Genomic DNA, 16524 nt, shown 5'->3' on the forward strand with positions numbered 1-16524 from the left:
CTGCAAATCTTTATTGTGCCCCCATGCCCAGGTCTGCACAGAGCCAGGGGAACACAGGGTTTTGAGCCCTTAGGCCACTATAGTTAGGGGACACACCAAGCAGGGGCTATGGCACAAGCAAAGGAGAGGAGTCTGATCTTTGAGACCTCAAGTGGCCCATGGAAACTAGCCTTTGTCCCCGGTGTCGTTGGTGCTGTGGAAGTCACCATCAATTAGGCTTTTCAGTCCCAGGGCTCCAGCATCAGTGGGGAGGTGGAAGGGGGCACTCAGGGTGTCAAGCTCCCCTATTCAGGGTTGTGGGATGGACAGCCTGGCCGGAAGGACAGGACAACATAGGGGTAGGGGGGGAGATGGAGAAAGGCCATCTCCTGCCCAGGGTCTCCGCTTCCCCCAATCGCTACAACAAGTAGGCATGAGAAGAGCTCAGTTTCCCACTATGAAAATTAGTGCTGGTCACCGACAACAGACCAGAGCGGTACCGACCAAATCCAGATCTTATGGCTCTTCATCCACTCCGGGCCTTCTGGCCCACCGAGAGCGCCTGAGCCCGGGCTTGGAATGCGCGCTGCCTAGAGCCCATGCCCCACCCAGGCCCCTGGGACTGAGGTAGGGACCACGGATTCTGGGGGTCTGTTAGGGCCCTGTCGGGGTGACTTTGAGCTGCGCCCACTGTCTGGGGTCAGGTGGAGAGTACCCCAGAGGTGTAGGCCCAGGGGAGAAAGCTGGGGTTCTTCAGGGGAATCATTAGGCTTCACAGGGAGAGTCTGGGCAGGGGGGCAGTCAATCTGCTGGACTTTAAGGGTTGCTGGGAGTTGCACCAGTTATGTGGAGTAGGGGTCTCCAGACACCTGGGGGGTCATGTAGTCAATCTGAGGGGCTCAGGGATACTAGAAGGGGCTCAGAATTTGAGCTCATTCAGAGATAAGGATCTATCAGGATCTCAGGGGCACTTGATGGTCTCAGGGAGTTTTACTTGAAGCCCTCCCCCAGACACCGGCCGCCTCCTGGTTTCTCAAGGTCAGAGGGCCACTGGAAAACAACATGGTGTCACATAGAGGTCACTCAGGATCAACAGGCACTCAGTGGTGCCTCTGGTCTCTCAAGGTCAGGAGATTCCTGTGTCACTCTGGGGTCACTCTGAGTCACCCAGGTAGTCCCAGAGTCCCTCTTACTGGCATCCACAGACAGCAGTCAGCAGGTGGTGTACACAATGGCTCACAGCTGCATGTGATCAAGCAGCTCTGCTGCCTGCTGCTCCAGGGCCCACAGGGTGGTCACTTTCTTGCCCAGTGCCTGCGCATTCTGAGCCAGGTGGCGCTCCAACCCTGGGGATCAGGGTCATCTGAGCCAGGCTCTGACTTCTGGTCCTAATCTCTGACCCTGACTCTGACCCCAGCCCTAAATAAGCTCTAACCCTAATTAACATTTGACCTCCTGTTCTGGACTTTGACCCCAGCCTGAGCCCTATATGAATCTGGACCTGACCTGCACCCTGCCCTGACCCTCCCACACCATCCCTATAACTCTGACCCTCCCTTCTGACCCTGACCACCCCCCATACCCACCCCACCATGGCCCAGCCACGTACCCTCTAGGCAGCTCCAGCTGTTCTGTGCCAGCTTTAGAAATTCTTGGGCCTCAGCTCATGCCCACTGTACCCGCTCTTCTGCATCTTGCACCGTGGCCACCGGGCTATGCGTGCCCTCCTGCAACTCCACCACACCTAACTGGGCCACCTGCAATTCCTAGAGCAGGACTAGATCTGAAACCCCACCCCACATATACTCTACAGTCCCAAACACATTGCTACCCAAAGTTCCTGGGTTGGGGGGCAGGGGGTTTTAGAACTGAGACCCTGCCTCAGCCCAGCATAGCCCAGTCCCAGCCTAAACCCCATTTCACGCTATTCCAGAGGTGTCCCTGAGACCCTAATGTCCACTTTTCCCATCTCACCTTGCCCAGGCTCCCAGCCACACCCAAGGCAAGTGCTGCTCACTCTTATGCCTCCTGGGACTGCTGCTGACTCAGGGCCAAACAGGTCCTGAGAGCCACAGCTGCACTGGACAGATGCCCCAGGACCAGGGTCACATCCACTGCCAGTGCCACCCAGGCCAGGCGGCCTGCCACCTGAGGCAAAGATTGGGGAATCACAGAGAGGTCACAGCAGGGTAGAGCATTACATGGTCAGGGTATTTAGCACCGTGGTCACAATTGGTCAAGGATCTCAGGGAAAGAATGGGGATCACAGCAGCCTCTGAGCAAGAGGTGTGAGGGAGCTGAGGGGTATGGGTGGGGTATCACCTCCTGTACACTGGCCTCCAGACGTCGAAGTCTCTGTTTCACCACCTGCAGCCCTTACTCTGCAGCCCTTGCACGAGTTCCCGCCTCAGCCAGCACTCCCTAAACATCCAGCGCTTGGTCCAGGGCCCTGGCTATACCCTCCCTGAAGGACACAGATGATCAGTCAGCCCAGCATTCCTTTCCTCCCCAACCTCTGACCTCTACCTCCAGCCTCCTGGCCCTTCACCTGGTCTGCTGTGCCTGATGGAGAACACCTTCAGCTTTGGGCAGCTCCTGGCCTACGGCATCTGGCACAGGGAAGGCACCCTGGATCTGATCCAGCAGGAGGGCAATGCCCGCTGCCCCACCTTGGGGGAGGGGCACCGCCAGCGCATGGCATGCCACCAGCTCCACACTCACAGCATCTGTGGGGATGGAGGTAGGGATCCTGGATGTGAACTCTGATCCCTGACCCAACGAACTTTGACCCTAATCTCTCACTCACCCTGCCTCTGACATGACTACACGGTGTGCTAGAGGCTTCCAAGAGCCAATTGTTAAATTTTCAGGAATTCTGTGAATCAGTTGTTAAATGACAGGAAGACTGAAATCAGTCACGGTGGGGATTACTGACGCCATAGAAATTGACAAACACTACAAATCAGTTCCTCCTGACCCCCAGGCCCCACTTGTAAAACATTTACGAGCACACTAGTGCTCCCACCTGACCCCTGGTCAGCCCTGATGAGTATTCCTCATTCTAGAAGGAGTATCATAGCAGTGTCCTGGATGCCCACCTGCCCCTGCCCCTGACCTCAGCTGTGAACAGACACACAACAAGCAGACATGTACCCAAGAGGAAATGCTGGATGGGCTGCACAGTTGCTTGCATGTGAGCCATGGTGGCCACACCCCAGACCCCCCTGCATGACGCCACATCTCCCAGGCCTGGATTCCCGTGGAGCTTGCAGTGGCCTGGATTTGCTGTTGCTGGTAGGGGTGGGTCAGATGTGGAATATGTCTCTTGCAACCCCATGGCCAAGCCATGGTACCCTGTGACTCCCACCATGCTCTCCTCCACAGCCCCCATGGCTCTGTACCAGTCGCTGACACTGCTCCAAGGCTGTGACCGCCATGTCCAGGCTATAGGAGGAGTTATGGGAGGTAACCAGAGCCCACTGGGAGGTAGGCAGAGTTCCAGCACAAGAGGGAACACCACAGGGCACAGGAACATAGACCAACCGAGGTCCCCGACCCCTACATTCCTAAGGGATCCAGTGAGGAATGCATGTCCCAGCTCTCCCATTGCCCTACACCCAGTTTACCCCTAGGAGAGAGTCCTCGCCTTGGCAAAGCCTCCCACAGTGACCCATATCTCCACCTACCACTCCAGCTTTGACTAGGAGCTGCAGAAGCTGAGGGTGCAGCCTCTGGGTCCTGTGGACCAGCCCCTTCAATTTCAGCTGCCACACAGCTGTCCCTCTGTGCCAGCCCATCCCCCACAGCAGCTTCTCTGTCCACCACCAGGCCTCCTGGGCCTGTCCCAGGATGCTGTCTTGTCCTCCAACTGTGGTCACGACCTGGGCTGTAAGCATGGCCTCTTGAGAAAGCAGGGCAGCTGAGGAGGCCTGGGCCTCAGCACCTGCAGGGGATAGGAACGATAGACACAGGGTTGGCTCAGGGCTCCATTGGCAGGGTCAGTCAGACTCCTGGGTCCCTCAGATATGTAAGCAAAGGCACCTGGTCCCTTCCTCCTGCCCCAGCCTAGACCCCACCGTCACCTGCGGCCCACCTACCTGCCTACTTGGCCTCACCTTGGGCTCCTGTGGCCTTCTTGAGCCAGGTCGAGCCCTTGACACAGTCTAGCTCCCAGGATAATTCTTCCAGATGTTCACACTGCCCCCTAACCCATGGCTCTCTTTCTGCTACAACCTGTCCTTTGGCCCACAGTGTCTGGGCCAACGTGGTTGTTTCCGGCCTGTGGGAGGATGGAGTATCAGTCTGGCCAGAGATGCCCTTACCTCCCTGATTCCTCACTCAAGAAAACTCACCTCACTCCCAGACCCAGGACTCAGACAGGCCAACCCAAGACCCTCTGAATCCCTGACCCTGGGAGGCTAGCTGGAGACCTCCTTCCTACTGACCCCAGACCCCTTGCCTGAGTCCAGCTATCCATTCCGTAGGTTGTCGTAGGGGCCCCACAGCAGGGGAAGGAGATTTCAGGAGTGTCTGGGCCTGCTGGAGTACCCCCTCCAGGCCTGCAGGTGCCCCCAGCACCCCAGCCAGGCATCCCCTGGCATAAGGCAGCCACCTCGTGGGCCACAGAGTCCAGCTGCAGCTGGAGCAGAGCCAGGTGTTGGTCCCAGGAGGTGAAACAGGGAGGGCAGGACGTGCAGTGTGGGAAGCCACCTCTGGAGCCACGGGCACATGCCTGGCACCTCAGCCCTGAGATGCCCTCTCTGCAGCAGCAGGTGCCTGTGTGTGGGTCACAGCTGGGTGAGATGGAGCCCTGGGGGTCACAGGCACAGGCTGTGGGGGAGAGAGAGAGTCAGGGTAGGGAGCAAGCAGCACTCACCCTAGCCTTGCCGCCAAGAAGCCTGAGGAGGAGAATGACCCTGTGTGAGTATGAGAGCCTCACCTAAGCAACTGCTCAGAGCAGTCATGGGGGAACTTCCCTGGTGGTCCAGTGGGTAAGACTCCGTGCTCCCAATGCAGGGAGCCCGGATTCGATCCCTGGTTGGGGAACTAGATCTCGCATGCACGCCACAACTAAAAAGATCCCACGTGCCGCAGCTAAGACTCAGCACGGCCAAAATAAATAAATAAATTTTTTTTAAAAAAAGAGAACGGTCATGGGTACTGGCATCTACCCCAGCCAGAGAGGCCATACTGCATTGCAGCCTTTGGGCAGGAAAACGGCACAGGGCTCCAGGTGCTCTAGAGCCCAGGCAGGGGTCAGTTAGGGTCAAGACTGGCAGGCAGGGTCAGGAAAGAACCACCCAATGTGTCTGCTCCGCAGGCCTACCCGACCTGGCCTTGCCAACACTCTTTCCCCACAGCTGTTTTCACGAGTATTTCGTTAAGTTTTGGAGAAAACAGCAATAAACACGTGCTCTCGCTCAGGACAACCCGGTGGCTCCCCCGCCACCCCACAGGGAGGATCCCGTCAGGACAGCCTCACCCCTGGTGGTGGATTGTGTGAATGCCCTGCTCACCTCTGCACTCCCGCTCTGGGTCACCCCAGTACCCATCCTGATACCAGGAGCAGTGCGGCCCCCAAATCCTGCCTGGCAGGGGCACTGACCCGTGACCTGAAGGAGGAGTGTGTGGCCAGTCCAAAGAAACAAAGAGCCTCCTCTGGGGGAGGGAGAAGGAAGGGAGAGCTCAGAGGCAGCACGCTGTCGCCTCCTCTCAGCCCTGTTCCTGCCCAGGCAGCACTCGTACCTGTGCTTGGCTGAGGGCTTCTCCCCTCCTGCTTCCTCTGGTCTGACCCTCTTGGCCGGCCCCCACCTTGTCCCCACATTGCCAGCCTCGCCTCCCACACACCGGCCCTCTGGGTTCTCAACTCCTGACCTGCTCCTCTGTGTCCTGAGTGGAGCACCCCACTGTTTCCACACCCTCACCCCCCGACTCCCACCCTCTCCTCACCAAGGACTCGAGAACACACTTCAGACCTCATCTCATTCAGTCCCTGACGTCTCTCCTCCTGGAAACGCTCACTTCCCGCGGCCATCCATCTCTGCCTGCATCTCCCAATCCTCCCCCTCCGCCCATGTCTCCTCTGCCTCCTTCCCAGCCGCACCCGGCCCCACCCGTGCCACACTCGTTCTGCTTGCCATGACCAACTCACAGTGCTTCACCTACACGCCGACACATGGCGGCACGCGGGGTCGGGCCCATGTGGTCTCATGTCTGCTCATAGCTAATGTTGCACAAGAGCACACACAGCTGCTTGCAGCCACACACACCACTGCTGGTAGTCACATTAACACTCATACTCACACCAGCCATAAATCACACCACAGGCACACACATTCACTCACACCTGGCCACTGCCACATGCTATGTGCGACAAGGGCTCACTCACCGGGTGATACACTGGTTGCAAAGTGTGTTGGGCACGGCGGTTGCAGGGCTCAGAGCCTCGGGCCCCTCCCAGGTTCCAGAAGAGGGGGGCACAGTGGCTATAGTCCCGCCCCAGCGTGTGGGGGTAGCAGGGGCACTGCCCGCTGACCTGGTTGCAGAAGCAGGCTTCAGCCCCAGACAGGCACCTCGCAGGTATGGTGCCCCAGCGGTCACAGCCACAGCCCGGGGAGAGGAAGGGCTTGACGGGGTCTGAGGAAAGAGAACGCACCGCCTACCTTGGGATACCCTCACCCATCCCACTCACACACTCATGCCGGCAGCCCCCTTGGTGCAGGGCACTGCCTTGGAAGCCAGGCTCGCAGTGGGCACAGCTAGGGCCATGGCTGTGGTGCAGACAGCGTTGGCAGTGTCCACTGTGGGGGTCACAGGCGGCTGGATCACGGGATCAATATTGTTGTTGCACTGGCAGGGCTGGCACGGACTCCTTCTGGGGTCATCTCCTGGCCAAGGGTGCCCAAAGTAGCCCGAGGAGCAGCGGTCGCAGCGGGGGCCTGGAGTGGATTGGGGTCTGTGTGGGTTGTCTCAGTAGTCTTCCTGTACCTTTGGGGCCTCTGGGTCCCACTTAAGCAGCCAAAAGGTCTGAGGTCCGGCCAGGAGGGCAGAGGACACAATAGCTATATTATGACCCATCTTCTTGGCTTACAAGTTCCATGACTATAATTCCTCAAGAATGGGAACTTCTTGAGGAGAGGAGCGCACCCTGCAGCTCAAACACACAGGTGACACTGGCAAAGATTTGCCTCGTGGACCTGATGGGATTGTGAACAAGTGAGCAGGGCCATGGGTTTGTCGCTGCCAACCATGCCTCACCTGCATAGCCAGGTGCACAGAGACACAGGACACGTCCACTGGTGCTGTCCACATGGCCGGAAGTCCCATGATAGATGTCTGAGCCAGGGTGACCAGGACAGAGGCAGGGCCGGCACTGCTGGCCTGAGCCCAGGGTGGGGTCTCCGTAGTAGCCATCCAAGAACCTGGGGGCAGTAGCACATGGAATGGGGCCTAGCCCACTCATCATGATCCCTCCCCAACCCTTCCAGTGGCAGCCTCACCTCTCACAGTGCTGGCCCATTGTGGCCCCGTGGCAGTCCTGGTAGACTCCTTTGAGTGGATGGCACAACTCAGCATAACAACCCAAGAAGCAAAGGTTGGAGGCGGGGGAAGAGGTGGGTGCAGTCCGCATATAACATATGCATAAATGCCATATGATTCACCTGCTCAGGACCACCTCCCCAGAAGGCAAGCACAAGGACCCATTTTAAGAGGATGTTTTCCCCCCAAACATCTGAGAATGTTTCAACTTAAAGCTTAAGGTTATAAAAAGCAGCAGCTCCACTGCAGGCACAGGGTTGGCAGCGTAGGAAGCTCCACCAGCCATAGAGGCAGCGGTCCCAGCAGCGACCAGCAAGGCACTGCCCGTTCACAGGGTTAAAAATGGCATTGGTGGCACCCTTGGTGTGGCAGCGGCACTCTGTGGGAAATGACAGGGCAATCAAGCCCTAGAGAAAGGAGATGGCTGGTCCCAGACACCACACCCACTGGCCCTGAAGGCTCACCACGGCAGCCAGTGGGCCGGAAGCCATATGTTCCAGGCCTGCAGTGGTCACAAGTATGACCAACGATGTTAGGGTGGCAGCGGCACTGCCCACCCAGCAGGGCACACTCGGTGCTCAGTGAACCCTGTGGGTGGCACTCACACGCTGCCAGGAGAAAGGGTAAGATCAGATGAACCTCGTGGAGCCTCCTGCAACCCCTATCCTTCAGCCCCCTCAAGCCAGGGCCACACACTCACCAAGGCCACACCCCTGGAACAGGGCAGAGATGCTGCAGGCAAGGTGGGCACAGGCCTCAGGCATAGTGCTGGAAAGGCTCATCCTCGCTGCCTCCATGCAGCCCACCTTGTGGAGCGCCTGCAAGTGCCCCGTGGCCCCAGGGTCCACAGATCTCAGTCCAGGCAACCCTTTCACCTGTGGCAGGAGCACAACCTAGTAGGAAGGTAGAGGGTGGAGGGCAGGGGGTAGTGAATCCAGCCCCATTCACTAACACCTACAATGGAACTTCTGTACGTTGGCCCTCACAGCCCCTTCCCGCCCCTTTCCTGTTTCTCTTTTGATTCTGTTTCTCCTTCCTCTCCAATAGCCCTGATCTAGTCCAGGCAATGCCACCTCTCACTCAGAATCATTGAAGTATCTTCCCCCTAACAATCCATCCTCCCCATGTCTCTTCCCTGCTCAAATCCCTTCCAGGGCTCCCCATTTCCCCAGGATAAGCCCTTCGCCTGGCCCACAAGTTCCTGTGAGGTCTGGCACCTGCCAGTCTCACCTTCTATCCTTGGCATGTGCTCTTCGATGCCTGATTCCCCTTCCCTACACTCTCCACCTGTCTCAATCCTCTTGGTGCAACTCTAGGTCTCCACAAGCCCCTGTCCCCTGAGCCCACTGCATCCATATTGTCCTGCTAATTTGTGTCTCCACCCAGATGTAGGGTGGAATCTCTAGGATCTCACCGAATCCAGAAGGATGGTGCCCCCTGCCCACGTCTCCGCACCCCCTTGGTCCGCCATAGCCGCAGGGTCATGGAGTAGCGTGTTCCAGGTTCAAAGCAGAAAAGTCTGGATAGAAACACAGCTCTGCAGGGACTGGGGAGAGGAGACAGGGTTGGGTAAGGAGGTCATGATCATGTGGTCCCAGGAATGCCCCATTTCCACTGTGCAGATATGGGGTCCAACATTTCATCATACGACCAATGGAAAAAGACCAACTTCTTAAGCCCCGCCCTGTTATAAATTAGGTCCCTGTTTTGATTGTTCTATGACATGATGGTATTCCATATTGGGAGGTTTCTACTTTGTTTGGGTATTGCTTTGAATGTGTTGGCTACATAATAGGGTCTTGGTATTTTGGGGGTCATGGGGTCTAGCCTACCTGTGTACCTGGGTCAAGGCCACCTGGAACAGCTGCTCTGAGGGCAGCAGATGGGCACAGCGGGTACTGCTGGGCTGGGATTGAGCACGGACCCTGACTAATGCCTGCCACTCTTCAGGTGCCTAGGGTTAGGGGCCAGTGGTCATAGAGCTGCCCCTACCCACCACCCGGCACCACCCATCCACCTGCCTGGCACCCATGCTACTGACCTGGGTCTCATAGTGTAGGACAATGTCACACTCCAGGGCAGGAGGCACTATGGGTGCCAGAAGAGAGAGGCCAGCCCCATCAACCACACGTGCAAAGTCTGAGCCAGTCCACAGTGTACAGCCAGCTCCCTGATGCAGGGGCAGGGGCTCCTTTGGGGTCTGGATGTGAGACACTGATTCCCAGGTCCAGACCACTCCAGGACCTAGGACCCTCAGGATTTAGGTTCCCATTCCTCTAAGACCCCAGGGACTCATAGCCCCGGGGCTTGGGCCCATCCCTACTAAGACCTATCGGCCTGTGACCCAACCCTGTTCCTCACACTCCTCACCTTGGGCAGCTGGTATTTGTAACAGGCTCACCTGGCAGGGTGGAGGGCACACCGAGGGACACGCTGTCTCTGAAGTCAGGGCCTGAGCCAACCAGGGGAGGTCCCTGCGGCTTGTGTACAGTGGGGAGGAGCAGGCTCGGGGGCTCCCTGGGGGCAAGTCAGGTGTCAGTGTCCTCCCACACTGTCCGGGGTGAGGATTTTTTTTGTCCGTGCCGTGCAGCTTGTGGGATCCTACTTCCCCGAGCAGGGATCAAACCCTCGCCCGAGGCAGTGAGAGCTGGGAGTCCTAACCACAGGACTGCCAGGGAATTCCCTGTCCTGGGAATATGGACTCCATCCAAGACACCAAACTTCTGACCATGCTGATGCTGCCTCACTTGGACCTGCCTCACCTTCCTAACCCTGTCTGGCCTCTTCTTCCAACTAGCTCTCTCTGGACACTCTCTCCCTCCCCTGAGCACCAAGATGTGAGCCTTGACTTCCTCCTGCCCCTGCCCTTCCTGGACACTCACAGGCAGCTGGGGGTCAGCAGGCTGGAGGCCCAGACCAAGCTCAGCTTCAGCAGTGGCCTGGTCGAGGGCAGCACAGAAGTACCCAGACCGGCGTTCACAGCAGTGGCGGCCACGGAGGTGGGGCCGGCAGAGGCAGAGGCAGAGGCCCTCCCCTGCAGAACACCTGAGCCAGCATAGGGGTGGGGACGGGACAGAGTCAACTCCCAATTCTTGTCCCTTGACCTGGACCCCCAGTCCTTGCCTTGTACCTGTTGCTGTAGGCACCCCCCAAAGTCACAGTCACAGGGCCGACAGCCTAGAGAGTCACTACTCAGACCCCAGAAGTTGGGCTATAAGAGAGAGTAGGTGGGTGGAGGAGGGAAAGGAAGACCTGGGCAAGGAGAGGAGGGTCAGGAGCCTGGAAGGCCATATGCTGGGACTGCTCGTTGCAGGAAGAAGCAAGGGTGAGCCCAGGGCTGGAATGCTCTTCTGCCTCTGGCTGAGAAGTGGAGAGGAGACCCTGGTGTACTCCTGCACAGCTTCATGGAGGTGAGGTAAGAGGTAAGAAGATGAGGTCACAGCCAGGGGTAAAATAAAAGTTAAACAAAGGATTTGTAATGTTCAAGGAGAGGCAAGAAGGGGATACACTGAGTGTCCCTTCAAACACTTTTGCTGTGAAACACCTTTAAATTCAGTGCATAATACTGTTGTAACTCCTTTAAATGTTTTTCTTTCTTTTGTTCCCAAAGCTCCTACCTGAGGGCATGTGTTGGTTCAGCTAGCCAAGGTGGCGCTGACTCTAGTGACCAGGTCAGGAAGTGGCACCAACCCACCAGCAAGGCTTAGTCTACAGTCACAGATTAAAACCTTGTACTTGTCAGCTTCTAGAAGCTCAGCACCCAAAATCAAGGTCAAATCAGAAGGTGAGTCAAGCCTCACCAGACAACGGCTGCAGTCCCATCCAGAGACAAAGCGTTTGCAGTGACAGGCACCACTGGAGAGATCACAGGCATGAGTGCCAGGGACGCAGCTCCGGGGATCGCATCTGCAGGCTAAGGCATAGGGCTGTCAGGGTGCTAATTAGACTGCTGCAGGGGTAGGTAGGCGCATGCATTATTAGGGTAGTAATTGGGGGCAGAGCAAGGAGGACATGCGGGTGGGGGTCCACTCTGAGGGTCACTCACACTGGCAGCCCTTTGACTGCGAGAGGCTCAGGCCATAGCGACCAGGCCAGAGGAGTCACAGCGCTGGCCCCACACGTGAACTTTGCAGCGATACTGCCCAGAGAGGAGGCCCGAGGTTTCATCTGTGTGGGCATCACACAAACCCCCTTCCAGGGCACCCAAAGGGTTGCAGTCACAGGCTAGATCAGGGGTCAGAAGTGCGGACAGAGTCAGGTCAGAGGTCACCACTGAAACTGAAGGAACAGGGTCAGAATTAGGATTGGGGGTTGGAGGGCTCACGTTTGCAGGAGTGAAGGGAGCAGGGAGCCTCCCTGGGATCTCGGTGGAAGAAGGGCTGGCAGAGCTCACAGCGGCACCCAGCTGTGCTGTGTTGACATGCATCACACACACCTCCACTCACGTTGCCAGATGCGAGATACAGGGCCACGTCAAAGTGACAACTGCGGGCATGCCCATGACACTCACATTCTGGAGCAGAACAAGGAAGGTGGCTATGGAGTGGGCTGACCTGGTAGGCATGGGGGTGCCCAGGCTCTGCTGCCTGCCATGGGTGGTCCTGGTGCAGGTCCTGGCAGCGCTCAGTGGGTACCAGCTCTGTGGTGGCAGGAGACACAAAGGCCATGCACCTGGCAGGGAGGATGGCAAGACGAGTCTGCCCCGGTCCCCCAGCTTGCCCTCCCACCAGCCACAGGATGCCCCTCCTACTGTACTCACCATGCCTTCCACGTTGTGTGGGACCCTGGGTGCAGGCCTGCACTCAGCGGCATGGCCATGGCACAGGCAGCTGCCTTGGACCACAAGCTCAGAGGGCATAGTAGTAGAAGGGGTGTCCCTTGAGGCCCCCTGGGGCCTGTCACCCAGTGTGTGCAGTTTGAAGTTCACACGGAGGTTAGTGACATGCAGGAGCTCTGGAGACAGATCGAGAGCCCTCAGGTACACTGGTTGTTACCCCTCTATGGCTGAGATAGAGAAGGAACTGGGGTGGGGTGGTCTCTCCCCTCTCTACATCATTGCAGCCACCTCCTCCAGCACCCATGCTGTAGAACTCCCCCATCCCTGCTCCCCTGATTATACCATTTTAGGATGACCACAGCCTAATGGTGATTATCCCACCTCTGCACTGTTCCAGACCTGATATCACTCCTGAGCTGAGACCTGCACATCCCATTGCTTCCTGGACACCCCTTTCTGGTATCTCTATAGATGTTAGAAACCTGCTTCCCCAAGGTAGTAAAGGATTCCAGTCCCCAGCCCGTCATTAGAAATCAGCTTATCATCCAGCCAAACCACATAAGGTATGTTTATTTATTGACTGCCTTTCTCATTTTTATGTCAGCTCCAAGACAGATAACTTGTCTATCTGCTCCCCACTGAGCAAGGCCCAGAAGATGCCTGGCACACAGTGGGGCTCCATGGGCACTTGTTAAATGTACACATGGATGGAAAGATGGGTCCATGGCTCCTCTTGCTCCTCACAGCTTAAGTCAGCTACCAAGCCGAGGCCACCTCCTGTATCTCTTTGCCAGAGCTCCCCTTTCTCTTGATCAGAGGAACACACAACAGCTGCTCTAGGCCCTAGTAGGGAGGGGTGTGTGTGTGTGTGTGTGTGCGTGTGTGTGCGCGTGCTCAGGGTAAGTAGTTGGTAATAATCGAAGTCAAGGTGGGTGGAGAACGTAGAATGTAGAGAAAAAGCTACTTCGGGGTTTGTCCTCCTGCTCTGGTACTCTCCTGGCCTGGCTCTGGGCTGCCCTGCTGGGTTATGATTATGTCTCTCTTGTCCTTTAACAAGACTTCTGTTTTACAAGGAAGAGGTCACATCCAGAGACGCCCTGGCGCCACCTGGAGGCACTTCAGGAACGCAGGGTACCAATTAGGGCCAGGGTGATGAATCAAAGTGGGAGGGCAGACAGGGGACCGTGATGGGGAACAGTGACGGTGGCTCACAAAGGGAAGAGTTATGAGGTACAGTGTGACAGGAGCAGAGGTGGGGGACAAAGATTGGGCTGGCATGGCCAGCAGTGATGAGGATCACAATGGGGCCTCACAAAGGAATTCAGTGATGGGGCAGAGATAAGGGACAGAGATGAAAACTGCTACCCATGCCAGTCCCTATGCACTGGGCACAGGTATGGGGAACATGGGACAGGAATGGGGAGCCATAACAGGGACCATAATGCAGCAGAGCTGGGAAACAATCCTTGGGGGACTGGGCTGGCTTGCCCGCTACCCTGCCCCACGGGTGTGCATACCCAGGTAGGACCTCACCTTCCACCAGTGAGTATCTGGTTTTCCCAACAAAGGAGTACAAGACTGGCTGTGGGGATAATTACCCTGAACCTTGGTATTATTTGGGTTCTCCACCAGAATGGCTGGATCCGGAACTTTGAAATTACCTAAGCAGCAAGCCTGAGCCTCTGGCTTCATCCCAGGGCCCAACCCCCCTTCCTCTGGGCCTGACCTCTCCCTCAGTGGAAGGCTCAATGTCTTGAGTAACGCTGCTCACAGATGAGGTCACTGACTCTGTGGCCAGGGGAGAGAGAAATCCCAGGAAAGAGGCCTAAGCAGTTGTGGGCAAAGTAGCGGTACATGTGCCAGAAGTGGCCATGGTCCACTGAGCGCTCAAGGAGCAGAGCCAGAATGTCTGGGGACAGGAGGGGGTCCTTGGGTCACCAGGGGCAAACATCACCGGTGGCCATCAGGTCAGGAGGCAGAGAATAAGCTTTCAGTCTCGGGCACTGGGTCACCCTGAAAGTCATGATGAGGTGGGTAAAGTAAAAGGCATCTTCTAGGTCCAGCTGGTGACATTCTCAACACCTGTAACCACAAGGGCTGGTCAGTGGCCAGGCCTTGACCCTGATCCCAGCCCTGCACACATGGGCACACAAGAACCCTCACCACGCTCTGCTTGCCACCAGGTCTTTTTGCCACCAGGACCACTCTGGGAGATCACATTCTCAATGCCATGGCTTTTCCAGTCCTGAGAGTCACAAAAGAAGCAATTCTCAGCATCCTGGAGTGCCCAATGAGACTGACTAGTCAGGAGGTGCTTGGTTGGCTACAACCCCCTCCAAAATTTCACAGCACAGGCCTCTCCCTCTGGCTCTCGTCAATGACCTGAACTCCCACAGGTGCTGAACCTGCCCAAGAAAATCCAAGATACCATCTCCAGAGCCCATACCCTCCTCCCTACCTGTAGGTTACTGACAATGCAGTACAGTTCAGGGCCATGGAGGCCACAGGTGGATGAGGTTCGAAGGACCCTGGCCACAGCCAATAATCAGGTTGCTGGTAGGTGGGTAGCAGCTGCCGCCTGAGCAGCTGGGTGGAGGAAGTTTGTCTGGCACCTCCCGGGCAATTGTTCTGGGAGCCTGGACTGGGAGGGGCAGGGTCTGAGTATAGACATCCTAGGGGTACGCCCCCCACCTCACCCCATCCCACAGCGTGGCCCGATGATTTCTTCTCCCCCTCCACATGGCTCTCAGGTAAAAAGACCACCTCTCACCCATCGGTGGCAGCAGCAGCAGAGCTGAAAGGAGGGGCTAGCCCGGCTGGGGGTCCTGGGCAGTTGGAGCTAGAATCAGGCCCGAGAGAGAATACAGAGTGTGCCCCTAGCTGGGCTGCCCTTGAGGATCTGAGTGTGGCCCTCAGGTCCTTCCCCATACTCACATGGTAGATGAACTCAAGGCTGCCAGAGGCAAGGAGCATGCAGGGTTGTGGAGTCATGGTGCAGCTGGGAGAAGGGGGGGGGGGGGGGAGTCCCCAGAGCCTGGGAAACCAAGAGAGGCCGTGCCCAGGGAAAGGATATTTATAGCAGTCACCAGATGCAGAAGAAAGGTGGGGAGGGGGGCACCAAGAAGCAGAGCTTCTCTACAGGTCCGCCATCCAACGCAGCTGGTGCTCGTGCGGCCAGGGTTCAGACTAACCCTCAGAGACAGAAAGGATCCAATTCTCATTCAAATGAGGCTTCCACCCCTAGTTCTGAAAGGCTGTTCCTCTCCAGGAGCCTCTGGGGAATGTATCCCCCTCCCCGCCAGCCCCAGCCACTGCCTTTCAGGCAGGGCAGACAGTGAAGGACTGGCAGATGGGCAGGGAGCTAGTTTTGTTCAGGGCTCAGGGCCCTGTCCCCTCTCCGAAGCAGGAAGAACCAATAATGTCTGAACATACAGGCCCCTGTTGGAAGACATGCTGAGGCTGGACCTGGGAATAGAGCACTTGGAACCCAGGCAGAAAGCACTGAGAGGCAGTGTGGAAACTCCCCAGGCTCAGAGACCGCAGCACTCCACACATCCAAGATAATTCCTTGGTCAGTGAGGGGACTCTGTGGCCCTACAACCCAGAGCCACCCTGGCCCCTGACTCAAGCCCCAACCCCTTGCCACCAACTGGGGAAGTCGAGGATAGTCCCTCTCCAGAAAGAAGCAGAGGAAAGAATAGGCAGAAGTACTTCAGCCGATTTAGGCCCCGCCCTACCCCAGACGAGCCCACACAAAGCGCCAAGGTTTCAGCCAGAGTAGACTGGAAGACAAGGCCAGGCTGTCTGCACCGCCCCTTCCCTGGCCTAAAAACCTGCAGGCTGCAAGGTTCCCCACAGAGCCACCTATTGTCCTCCTCCAAGGGAGCTATCTGGATAACAAACCAGGGCAGCCCCAAGCGGAGGTGTCCCACCTTAGAGTGGCTCTGCCCCTGCCCTCAGGGGCCCGGAGGCTGCCCTTCACTCACATCCATGACCTTCCCTGGGCTACCAGGACTCTCTCTGGCATTCCTGTTCCTGGGGCTACCTTTCCTAAACACTCAAGCTGGCTTACCAGCAGTCACACACACAAAAAAAGACCATGGAGTGTGGGCAGGGAGACTGGAAGGTGGAAAGGTATAAAACGTGATAGATGGAATAGTGGACATACAACTTGAAGAGTAACAAGTCACAGTGCGTCGCGCCATGAGACCACCCCTCCCACCCGCCCA

The 16524-nt window shown here is 57.1% G+C and overlaps 1 pseudogene across 1 annotated transcript; it reads right to left on the reverse strand.

Annotated features, from left to right (window-relative positions):
- Positions 1 to 25: 25 nt before the first annotated feature.
- LOC309638728 (laminin subunit beta-2-like) lies at positions 26 to 16428 on the reverse strand (annotated as a pseudogene). The gene is made up of 32 exons (XR_014268561.1): positions 15066 to 16428; positions 14754 to 14936; positions 14447 to 14573; positions 14308 to 14369; positions 13957 to 14204; positions 13829 to 13845; positions 12278 to 12471; positions 11843 to 12189; positions 11564 to 11742; positions 11319 to 11431; positions 10649 to 10729; positions 10401 to 10563; positions 9882 to 10035; positions 9560 to 9732; positions 9351 to 9472; positions 8933 to 9064; positions 8219 to 8411; positions 7983 to 8126; positions 7763 to 7897; positions 7479 to 7560; positions 7237 to 7400; positions 6673 to 6917; positions 6368 to 6615; positions 5496 to 5591; positions 4439 to 4809; positions 4095 to 4258; positions 3381 to 3922; positions 3127 to 3270; positions 2528 to 2705; positions 2302 to 2443; positions 1959 to 2127; positions 26 to 1325 (listed from the first exon to the last, which is right to left on the reverse strand). The product of XR_014268561.1 is annotated as a laminin subunit beta-2-like (transcript).
- Between the last annotated feature and the right edge of the window lie 96 nt (positions 16429 to 16524).

Source organism: Balaenoptera physalus (assembly GCF_965194825.1).
Source record: "Balaenoptera physalus genome assembly, chromosome: 11".
Taxonomy (NCBI): Eukaryota; Metazoa; Chordata; class Mammalia; order Artiodactyla; family Balaenopteridae; genus Balaenoptera; species Balaenoptera physalus.